Source organism: Chiloscyllium punctatum, chromosome 8 (assembly GCF_047496795.1).
Source record: "Chiloscyllium punctatum isolate Juve2018m chromosome 8, sChiPun1.3, whole genome shotgun sequence".
Classification (NCBI taxonomy): Eukaryota; Metazoa; Chordata; class Chondrichthyes; order Orectolobiformes; family Hemiscylliidae; genus Chiloscyllium; species Chiloscyllium punctatum.
Genome location: NC_092746.1, coordinates 60,345,220 through 60,357,452, shown reverse-complemented (window position 1 = coordinate 60,357,452; position 12,233 = coordinate 60,345,220). Strand labels below are relative to the sequence as shown.

The window sequence follows — 12,233 nt, the reverse complement described above, 5'->3', positions numbered from 1 at the left end:
ACTCTATATGTCAGTAGTTTAAAATCCAAACTGTTTTGTAAAACAAAATTATATCTAATTGATATAACTCTCATACATTTCTATCACAATTTAAACATTTCCATAAGACTATAATGTTGTCTTTGAATTTTTACAACATATTACAATTTCCTGTTCATCCTCATTTTTAAATTAAATGCAACAGGAAATGCACAAAATAACTAGCAATTTGAGTCACTGGTAATTGCTTAATACGCTGCAAAATTCTGAGACTTTGTACTGTTGTTATCTTCACGCAAATAATGTATCCACAAGAATAAAAAGCTTAGAATTTTCATATTTGTAACATTTATTTTGTTTCATTCCAAGATCGCTAGCACAATTTCAGCCATATAAAGACATTTAATTTTAAGATTCGGTATCCGGTTTTGGAGACTGTCATGTGTTTCCACTGCACATTAGAGATTTGTCCTTTGGATGATGCTGGGCCACCCAGCACTCCTTTGGTGCTGTTAACCTTTTATAAGCTCTATTCTTCAGTATCACCTTTTAAGTTTCAATAATACATGGCAAAACTAGTTGAGTACTGAGTGCGTACCTCCATCACACTATATGAATGCAATATTAAACTACATTAGAATATGTCCTAGGCTGCCACAACATGCTAGCTGTATAAGTGATATTTACCACTATCAAATCCTGCCATTTGTCCAAAGAGGTGTTGTGTGTTCCATGTAATTGTGCAATGCAGTGTATGAACTTCAGTATTGGTGTGATGCCAAGTACACATCTCATATATCCTGATGATTGTATCTAAAGCATATGCCTTTAGTTGTTTGTAATATGGGAGTATAGGTTGTGCTTGCAAAGTCCAAACCAAGATGTTTTATTGTGATTCCGTGATTGGGAAGCACTTGCTGAGCTACTTTTGACAAGCTTCACTGACAACCAATTTAAAATAATCAGTCTCTCTTGCAAAATGGCTTTTACCCCTCGCTAGAAGTGACATATTCTCTGCAAATAGAAATATGTTAAAGCTTTAAGGCATTTTTCTGAAGTACCGGGAGTTTGGGGAGCCTGTAGTTCCCAACTGCTTTCTCCATGGTGACATCTGTCTATCAGAATTGACTTGCTAACCAATCATCATTCCCTTCATTGTGATATGAATTACTGTGGTCATTTGAACTTTGACAATCTTGTATTTGTCCTGATGAATGTAAAATGGAAAGCCTTTAGCAATATCTCTCTCTGCAATATATAAAATGTGTATACAGCTTCTAGTTGTTTTTTGTTTTGTCCCGTAAATGTGAGGCTGCTTTTTCCTGATTGATGACTGCAAAGCTGAGAAAATGAATTTTTGTATGAAGAGTTTTAAACTCGCCATGGAGGCTTCAGGTCCACCCTGCATTCAAAGACTGATTTGAAGCGTCTGCTCACATTTTTGACATTTCATCACAGCAGTTGAAAAAATCAACAACATTCTAAAACAAACAACAATATTTTCGATAAACCCACAATGTTATTGAAAACTAATAAATTCACCTTATCTATCAATGTCAACAGGTCCTTTAAAGAAAGGTTCTAGAGTCTGATCTCCTTTCTCTCCATCAAGTACTAAGCTATTCTTCCTAGTCAATTTTCAAATTGTGTATTAAATTTTGTAATAGTCTGTCTGTTTAGTTTTTGTGATGTTTTGTTTACAGACTAACAAACAGGCAAAAAGTCCATCGGGGCAACACCTCATTTTCCATCTGGGCACCTCACATCCTTCAGGACTCAACATTGATTTCAACAATTCCAGATCATGAATCTGTCCTCCATGTTGGAAGACTCAAATTCCCCACTTCTCTTTTCCACCCTCTTCTCTGACCAAGTGTCTGGTTTGCTATCAGTGCAGCTGACCTTTTATTCCTGTTATCAACATCTACCATTAATAACTACTATTCATCTGTATCGCTTTTCAACCACAATAGCATTCCCTTTGTAAGATGTCCCAGAGCAAAAGGCAGTCTGTTCAACTTGCTGCTCTTTCCCCTTTTTCAACAATATAAAACCCATTACCTTTTCAGTCTAGTTTAGTTCCCAAGAGTCATATTGGATTTGAAACATAAATTCTATTTCTTTCAATATAGATGCTGCCAGACTTGCAAAGTTTCTCAGGCAATTTCCTTTTGCTGGAGAAACTTGGCAGGCCTGGCAGCATCTGTCGACAGAAAGCAAAGTTAACATTTCGTGTCCAGGGCCCCGTTCCCCCCCGCCCCCAGAAAGGTTCTGAAGGAAGGTCACTGGACCCAAAACATTAACTTTGCTTTCTCTCCGCAGATGCTGCCAGGTCTGCTGAGTTTTTTCAGCAATTTCTGTTTCTGTTTGATTTCCAGCATCCGAGCATTCTTTTTTTGTTTAGAATTCCTCCAGCACTTTGTTCGATTTTCAAAAACCAATATGTGCGATTTATCTTTAGTCATTGCTTGAATCAGTCCAGTCACCAGCATCTTAATTGAATATAAATTTATTAAATGAAGCACAACAAATTTCTTTCCTCTGGACATTTTTAATATTGGTTTTGACAACCGATCTGAAAGCTTCAGTTGGTACACCTTCACTAACTCACTGCTATTGCATTGCAAAATTATCAATTTAAGTATGCCAATGGTCACGTCCCTTTATTATGAACTGTCTGGCCTGTCTTGTATTTGCCTATATGCTGTTTGAACTGTCTTGGAGCAGCAGTTACTTGAAATGCCATGAGAGCTCTTTTAACATCCGGCTTCATATGTGGCAGTTGGTGATTTCTATTGGCAAGCTGATGAGTATCATGAACTTTGCTGCAAAATAATCAATTTTTTTGAGTGAAAATCATGCATGATTTAGCATCTCTCTTCATTTCATATCTTCAAAGAGCTCAATTTCTTTTGGAAGGTAATAGTAATTGTTGTTGTGCCTGGAGCTGTGGTGAATATGCTCGATGAATTTCAGCACCAGTATGAGGGACTCAAACATTGGATCACAGTTTCTGAAAATATATGCTCCGGACTGCTGTTCTAAAATAGATTTGTTTTATTATCGTCGAAGGCGATGTGAGTGTGCGGAAAAGTGATCTTATAAATTGGTACCTCAAAGAGATGGAAAGTGAGATTGAAAGACAGACTGAATTGGTTTTGAAGAAGATGCTGATTGAAAAGGTTATTCAACGATTGGTTCACAATGTGAGTATTTCATATAGCAGGTTATTAATAGTCATAGTTTTCAGCCATTTGAATATGGAGAGATCCAATTGATTATAAAGATATGTGGTCGTCTTATGACTGTTCTACAACATTTTAATCAAAACAGCAAAGAAAATGTAATTACATTTTTTGAACTTATAGAATTTTTCACATCTCCAGGACTGGGAACTAGGCTATCTGCAGTTTGAAGATTGCACTATGGGCACACTGAATTCAATAAGTCTATAATGGAAAAAAAAGGAAGTGATTGGTGTCTTATAGGTTTGCTAGTTTTCTGAAAATAATTCAATAGATTTGCCAGTCCCTACTGCTGTGAAAATCTAAAGGATGTCAACATTTGGTACTTTTTGCTGTCCAAGTTGCTACTTGTAATGTTCTTTGATTAGTTTCTAATGTAATTTTCTGGTTAGTCTACCTGTACTTAGAACAATCCCTAATGCATAATGTATCTGACCAAGAGAAGTTTTGGGCATGATGAATTTTGGGTAATTTAAGACTGAAAAATCCTATTCATTCTAGTGCATATGATGTCACTTGTGACATGATGTAAATCTGCTTTAAAACTTGAGTAGATATTTAATGATTGTCTAGTTTCATAATTACAATCAAAGAGAAAGATCCATGCTGTTGAAATTTTATATTAGGACAGATGAAAGAATGCCACATTGCAGAGAGCAACAATTTGTACGGCATGAGAACAGGAGACTGATTGATTTTAGTCATGATGTTGCTATGGAGAATCCACCTTTTTATAAAATTTGAAAAAAAGACACAATGGCTGGACATATTCCTGCCATCAGCAGGAAAAAAAAGGAACATGAATATATGTACCTTACCGCAAATATAGGTAAGCCACATTGCCAACTGCAGTAATCTTAATTTGGCTGTTAGCATTATTTTTAATATGCGCTGAACACATCCAAGAACTGCACTTATTTTAAAAGCTAAACAGAAGTATGGGAGACGATTTCCCTGCTACATTATCCAGAGCAATATTTTGACTAATTGGAGTTGACTTGCAAACCAATTTCAAATCCAGTTTCTTTTGTAGTTGCCCTCTTTCTTGTAAGTTGGTATTCTTGCATCTGACCTGAGAGCACAATATTAAATAGCACATCTCTCTTGTTCAACAATATTCAACTTCTGTATCACCAGGCAATTATATACAAAATCCAAGGATAGGGATGATGCATCTTTGATTTAAGGATTTTATAACTCAGTTATATTTCAAATTTAGAGATAAAATGAAAATCATTGGGTAGTTAATTTCCCCCCTCAAGCTTGAACACTGACCTGTTTGTTGTTTTTTCCTTTCTGTAAATATGTAGTTTATTTATGTTTTATCAGGCAATTATTAAGGTGAATATTTTTGCTGTTTCTTTTTTTGACAAGTGGAGAACCTCTGAGCTTCAGTGCTAAAGTGATAGGGTTAGAGTTTCTGTTTGCTTCAATGGATTTAGCTAATAGTGTTTAAATGTATCAGCAAGTTAATGTGCGAGTTATGCCCAAAAGCATCCGTCAACTATTCTTACGGTCAGCAGTCCTTCCATTCCATCCACTATCATCTTGATTGTGCTTTCCTCATTGCTGTTGCTGTCCACAAACCATCCATCCCTTGTTCCTGTGAGCTTTCAGCAACACAAATGACATGATAAGGAGAACTGAGAGCATTACTAAGCTCTTACTGAACATCCTGAATTTGATTTGTGCTCGTTTGCCAGTTAAGAATTCCTTTGCACTTTAGCACTCTTGCACAGGTAAAATGTAACCAGAATCTCTAAGCATTGTATAAATATTAATTTGATTGATATGCATGCTTTTATGATTTTTTTTAAGTTTTGCGAAAGATCTGATGAGTGTAAACTGTTAAACAGTTTAGTATGGTTATTTCAAGTCATTTTTAGTGATTTAAAAAAAAAATAACTTGTAAAAGAGTAGGAATGGGAAATAACTGGCCTAGCCTGTGATGGCCATTCATGAAATGAAATGATTTAAAAAATATGCACCATTAATAAAATCCTTGTTTTGATGCAACAATTTTCACTATTAATAAATTTGCACCAGATAACCAGAATTGAATATTTATTTATAGAAAGAAAGGAAGAAACAATTATATTCTCTACAGTGACTGATATTTGCAATGGCTCCTGGAAAATGTTTAAGTGTGTGATAAAGTTTGACTTTATTGGAAATTTGAACTATCACCCAACTATTGCATTTGCCCAAATTCAAAATTTCACCCAAAGCCTGAATAATTTTAAACTCCTCAACAGAAGCACTATTTTTAATTTTGTCCTCTCCCAGAATTTTTTACATTCTAATACATTTGAAAATGTGGGAGATGAAGAGCTTGATATTTACGGTAGACCGTTCGTGTTAAACTGACACAATTTTAGTCTTCCTGTCCTAATGTGTGCTGATTTATATTCAGAAGCTATTTCTATTTTTTACTGTTAGTTGTGTGACTAGAAAGAAATGTACAAACAAAATTCACCTTCTGTATTTTTAAGCGTTTTTAATGCATTTTGAATTTCTGTCTATGCCTCATCCCCCCGCCCTATTCTGTCAAGTTTTAAAGGTTGCATCTCTGAGCTGAACATAACCTAGTTACAATGTCAGATGATGGTCTGCTTTGATATGGTATTCTAACTGCTGTGTTCATTGTAGGCCCTCTTAATAGACATCAAAACTGAGCACTTTTGACCCATAGATTATTCCTTATACAATTACAAATGTACACTCAACACTAAGTTTTCAATTGTACATATTTCTAAAGCCAATTGCAATGAATGGCATTTAATTCAGCCTAATAGATCACTGACAAAACATTGTAAATTTTCCAGTAAGCACATTGACTCTGTTTTGCATTTTTGACTTTTTATTATGTTGGTTAAGCTTCCTAGCAACAAGTCTTGTTTTGAACTGGAATCATGAATACTTGTATGATTAAAATGTCTCATTGAATTTTCCATTAATAGTCTAAAATGATTCAAAGCCATGCAACTTTCGTTGTTCAGTTGTTTCCCTCAGTCATTGTGCAGTATAGAAACAGTAACCTATTGCACTTTTTAATTAGATCACGGCTGGTTTGTATCTAAACTTCATCTATCCACTTTTGTTCCATATCTCTTCATATCCTTGCCTAACAAAGAAGTCTGTAATATATAATGAAAATATTCAGAAAGAGATGCTTCTTTTCACATTGAACACAAAAACAACAAAAAATTTGATTTAAATCTCAAAGAATTGTGGATGCTGTAAATCAGAAACAAAAACAGAAATTGCCAGAAAAGCTCAGCAGGTCTGGCAGTATCTGTGGAGAGAAGTCTGCTGACATCTCAGGTTGTGACCCTTCCTCAGAACTGGAAGGGTCACTCGACCCGAAACGTTTACTCCGATTTCTCTCCACAGATGCTGCCAGACCTGAGCTTTTCCAGCAATTTCTGTTTTGTTTCAAATTCTTTTGAATAGGATTATAGAGATACTGAGAAACATTGTTATGGATATTGAAGTTATTGCAGTTTTTATATTTTAGGAACATATTCTGATAGAGTTGACTAAGTCTGGACTGAAGATGCTAAAGGCTGGAGCAGAGGATGATGTCACTGAAGAAGATGATCCCTTCATGGTAGTTAATCCAAACTATGTTCTAGAAGATTAGTGCATGTTGCAGTTTGAAAATACATTACCAGATGATTAGCTCTTGAGGCGTGCATTTCAATTAAAATGTATATATGATGAAACTAATTATATTAAATACCTATTAATATTGCAGTGGTATATCCATTAGTATTGAGACTCAACAGGGTATAGAACTTGGCTATTAATCTATTACACTTTTGTACTTGGAAACATTTGAATTGGTACTGAATATCCCTTCAGAAATAAAATGAATATTTCTATTCCAGAGTACTCCTTAACTGTTTGTATAAAATGTTAGTACTTTATTTTCTGATAATTAAACTAAGTCTCTTTCTCACAAAGCATTTTGTTTTATGATTTTCAAAATTAAAGCTCTAAACTAAGAGAAAATGAGAAAAACAAACTTGATAAATTTGCATCAGTTCAGTAGTGATGATGGGACTAAATATGTTAATTTCAATCCTGTCAATTCTGAAGTGTAACTATTTGTCAATTGAGAGAAGTCAAAGAGTGTGGTGCTGGAAAAGCACAGCAGGTCAGGCAGCATCAGAGGAGCAAGCGAGTTGACATCTTGAGCATAAACCCTTCATTGGGGGGCACCCAAGGGGGCTGGGAGATAAATGGGTTAGGGCCGGGGAAACGGTAGCTGACAATGCAATGGATAGATGAAGGTGGGGGGGTGGTGATGGCGATAGGGCAGAGGGTGGAGTGGATAGGTGGAAAGGAAGGCGGGCAGGTAGGACATTTCAAGAGGCAAGAGGATATTGTTGAGTTTGTAGGTTGGATCTGCAATAAGGTTGGAGCAGGGGAGTTGAGGAAACTAGTGAAATTGGCATTGATTCCATGTGGTTGGAGGGTCCCAAGGCAGAAGATGAGGCATTCTTCCTCCAGGCGTTGGGTGGCTATTATTTGGCAGTGGACGAGGCCCAGGACTTGCATGTCCTTGGCAGTGTGGGAGAGGGGAGTTGAAGTATTCGGCCACAGGGCAGTCGGGTTGTTTATTGCATGTGTGGAAGTGCAGGAAGATCTGTCTGATGTGGAAGTATCCTTTGGGGCCTTGGATGGAGGTGAAGGGGGAGGTGTGGGTGCAGGTTTTCACCTCTTGCAGTGGCAAATGAAGGTGCTGAGAGTGGAGGGTAGGTTGGTGGGTGTGGACGTATTGAGGGATTCGGAGGGAATTGTCTCTGCAGAATGCTAATAGGGGTGAGGAGGGAAATATCTATGGTGGGGGTCTGTTTGTAGGTGGTGGAAGTGGCAGTGGAAATAGCAGAAGATAATACGATATATCCAGAGGTTGGTGGGGTGGAAGATGAGGATGAGAGGGTTCTGTCATGTTGTGATTGTAGGGGTGGGGTTTCAAGGGAGAAGGAGATGAGCTGGAGGGCATCGTTGACCACGTTGGAGTGGAAATTGCAGTCCTTGAAGAAGGAGGCCATTTGGGATATTCGATGGCAGAATTGGTTGTCTTGGGAGCAGGTGTGGTGGAGGCAGAGGAATTGGCAGGAAGGGATAGCATTTCTATGGGGGGTGGGTGGGTGGTGGTGGAAGTCAGTAGGTTTGAAGTAGAGGTCCATTTTGAGCCACTTGCCAAAGAGGTCCAGGAAGAGGAGGGCGGTGTCTGAGATGGTTCAGGTGAACTTGAGGTCAGGGTGGAAGGTGTTCATGAGATTGAACTATCAACCTTTTTGTGGGAGCATGAGGTGGTACTAACATAGTCATCAATGTAACAGAGGAAAAGGCGGGGAATGGTACTGGCATAGCTGTGGAACATGGACTTCTTTGTGTACCTGATGAAGAGGCAGACATTGCTAGGGCCCATGCAAGTGCCCATAGCTACGCCTTTTGTCTGAAGGAAGTGGGAGGATTCAAAGGAGTAATTGAGGGTGAAGCCAGTTCAGCCAATCAAATGTGTGTCAGTGGAAGGGTACTGGTTGGGTCAGTGTGAGAAGAAGAAACTGAGGGCTTGTAGGCCTTTGTCATGGTGGATTGATGTGTACAGGGGCTAGATGTCCATGGTGAAGATGAGGTATTGGTGGCGAGGAACCGAATGGAAGTGAAGGGTATGGGTGGTGTCCAGAATGTATTTGTCAACTGAGTCACTCTTGGCAGGTTCTATGCAGTACTTGTTCTTCACCAACCCTTGCTCATACATATCTGTATTCAGCACCATGTAATAAATTCTAGCTATTTCCATTCTTGAAACCATATCTGAGCTCTCAAAATAGCCTTTCAAAGATGGTTGTATCAGCATCATGTTCACCCTTCTGTTTTTTTTTCATTTTGGAAATCCCTAACATTTCTTTTTAATGTTTTTGTTGTTAATTTTCCTCCATGCTTCAAAAATATTATTTTCCTTCATATTAATCTTCCAGGTACAGTAGATGTGATGTCAATTCTTTTGATGCCTTTGTGAACCATTCTCTGCCACACGCCCTCAAACAGGCAACTGTTTCCACATTCCAATAAGTTGTCTGAGTGCAACCACATGATATGTGTTGAGCTGATCTTTAGCTTGCTTTTCATGCAATATTTCAACTACTTACCTTGCAAATTGCCACAGTGGCTTAATACATTATCTCTGGATTTGTAATTTGGTTTCCCTCTTACAAAATTAATTTTTCCTTTTCTATTTTTAGGAAAACAGCATTGGTACTATAGACTTCCACCATTCTTCAGAAAAGTTGTTAATCAGCCTTTGCAAAAGAAAAAAAACAAAATACCTTCTCTGCCTGTCTGTAACAATGCAATAGTTTTATAGCCTAGCTATTCTGGCTATTGTTACAGCAGCATAGGCTTGAGTTGTCTCAGGACCATGTGGAATTCCAGATATTGTAGACTGCTTGGGAACTGCCCAGGAAATTGATCTTGCCAAGGGCCAATTCCTGTGTGTCTGGAGTGTGACGATGCTGTCACTTTAAAAAGGTTATTGTGTCCTAGGTAATTTTTTTTTTGGGAACAGGTTGTAAAGGTAGAGGTGACAAATTGGCTACTGGAAACTGGAGGCCTTTTAGTTATTTTGAAAACAGTTGGAGCAATGGATTGGGAGTGGCCAGTTATCTCAGACCAGACTCTTTGGGGTTTTTTTACCTTTACAAGTCAGAAACTGTTTCAGGTTCCAGAAGAGTTGGAAGTTTCAGTAACTGATTCTTAATTGCTACTTTATCTGAAATCTCTCTTGATATAGTTTCCTCAGATTGGAGAATTGCATGTCAGAAATAGTGTCTGAATTTACCTTTTTGCCAAGGGGTGTGTTTATGGGATGTTACTATATTGGAGCAGTTAATTAGTAATGGGTACTGTATCTATTATTTGGTTAAGTTTTCCAGTAGTAAAGTTATTCTAAATTATTCTTTTTGTTTGTATTTTAACTGCAATTTTAATTGTGTTTTGCTTAATGCCAAGCAGTTTGACCAGTTGCATCACATGTAGAACACACACTTCACATCCAGTTTTAAAATAAAAAGTTAGGGTCGAGGCAACCACCTTAAAATATTTTGAGGGGCTCCTGGTCCATAACAGGTGCTTTTTTGAAAGTGTCCATTAAAGTCTAAGCATTCTTTTGGTATCTGACTCAATTAAGCTAATTGTTAACAAGGAAAGGTTAAACTCTTGGGTAATTAGTTGACTGAATAATTGACTGACTGTTCAATGTCCCAGCTACACCATCTGACACGTTGTACAACCTGATACCATTGAGCTGTGCCCACTTCCTGAAATATCAGGCAGCCCCCAAAACCCACCTCTACCCTAACACAGCACCCCTTCCCACCAGCCTGATGATTTCTGCCAATCAGACCAAACACGCCACCCTTCCCCAACTTTCCCTCAGCATTCCGTCACCTACCTGGCATCTTGGCACCTGGCACCCTCCTTTCATATTTACCTTCTGTACTTCACCTTTCAAAGTGCTGGCATTAAAATCTCAAAGCATGACAGCTTGCTGCTGTCAAAAAAAGTATGAGCTTTTACAGTGCTGAACTTACAGACTGTTGGATGGGATAACAGGAGGTTCCTGTCCAGGAATCACCACAGAAGAAGCCATCTAACGATAATTGGGTAGGTTTTATGTTGATCAGGCACTCAAATGGGGGATGGGTGGGGAGTGCAGTAAGCTGCTTGATTGGTGTTGGAGCTGCACTCTTTCATGAGAGTGGGACGTGTTCCTTCAGTCCAAAGATGTGCAGGTTAGGTGGATTAACTATGGGAAATGTATGGTTACAGGTATAGGGTAGGGGTGTAAGATACACTTCAGAAGGTCAGGATAAACTTGATAGGCCAATCAGCCTGCTTGCACACTGGAGGGATTCTTTGATTCACATTGCTGATGAGAAACTTGTGGATGATCAATCAGGTAGTGAATTACTTGCTGCAGGATTCCTATCCTCTGACATGCTTTTGTAGCCACTGTTTATGTGGCTAGTCCAGTTCAGTTTCTGGATTCTGGATTAGTGGTGCTGGAAGAACACAGCAGTTCAGGCAGCATCTGAGGAGCAGTATGCTGCCTGAACTGCTGTGTTCTTCCAGCACCACTAATCCAGAATCTGGTTTCCAGCATCTGCAGTCATTGTTTTTACCCAGTTTCAGTTTCTGGTCTATGTCAATACCTAGGGTACTTGTATTAAGTGATTTGGTGATGATAATGCCATCAAAGAGTGATGGTTAGAGTCTCTCTTGTTGGAGATGGTCATTCACTAGTGTTCTGTTGTGCTAATGCCACTTATCTAGCTATTGTCCATGTCTTGCTGCATTTTGGCATGTCTCATTTGGACAGTATCTGCAAAGTGGCAAATGATGCTGAACTTTGGGTAATCATTAGAGATTAATCCCCACTTGTGACCATATGATGGAAAGGTCTCCACAATGACTCTCCAGTTTTCACTCATACCATCACTGTCATGGACAGATACATCTGCAGCAGACATTAGTGAGGATCGATTCAAGTATGGTTTTCCTTCTTATTGTTTCTCTTGCCAAATGCAGCAACAATGTCCTTGAAGACTCAGCCAACTCAATCGGTCGTGGTGCTGCTGAGTTTACCAAATAGACCAAGTGTTGTTTGGTCTGTTGATTTATTTCTGAAAGCTTGAGAATCAAAAGATGAATGGGAGGGCAGAACTTAATACAACCACCATCACCAGGAGAAAGGTTCCAGGAAAACAGGCATTTGGGGAACATAAAGGGAGTTGTTTTAGAGATCGCAGATCTCATTGTTTATAATTTTCTACAGTTCTTTTTAGATCTTAAGATCATCCCAGTCGATTGCGAAATAGTGAACATTGTACCTTACATGCAAGAAAGGACGGAACATCTGTCATGGGGAAATCCATTACTAAGGAGGTTATAACAGGCTTAGAAAAATCATAACATCAACTACAGCCAGTAGAG

The 12,233-nt window shown here is 38.4% G+C and overlaps 1 pseudogene; it reads left to right on the top strand.

The window, feature by feature from the left end:
- The window catches only part of LOC140480279 (maternal DNA replication licensing factor mcm6-like), a 48,966-nt pseudogene extending 42,099 nt beyond the window's left edge, over positions 1-6,867 (top strand).
- Positions 6,868-12,233: the final 5,366 nt, after the last annotated feature.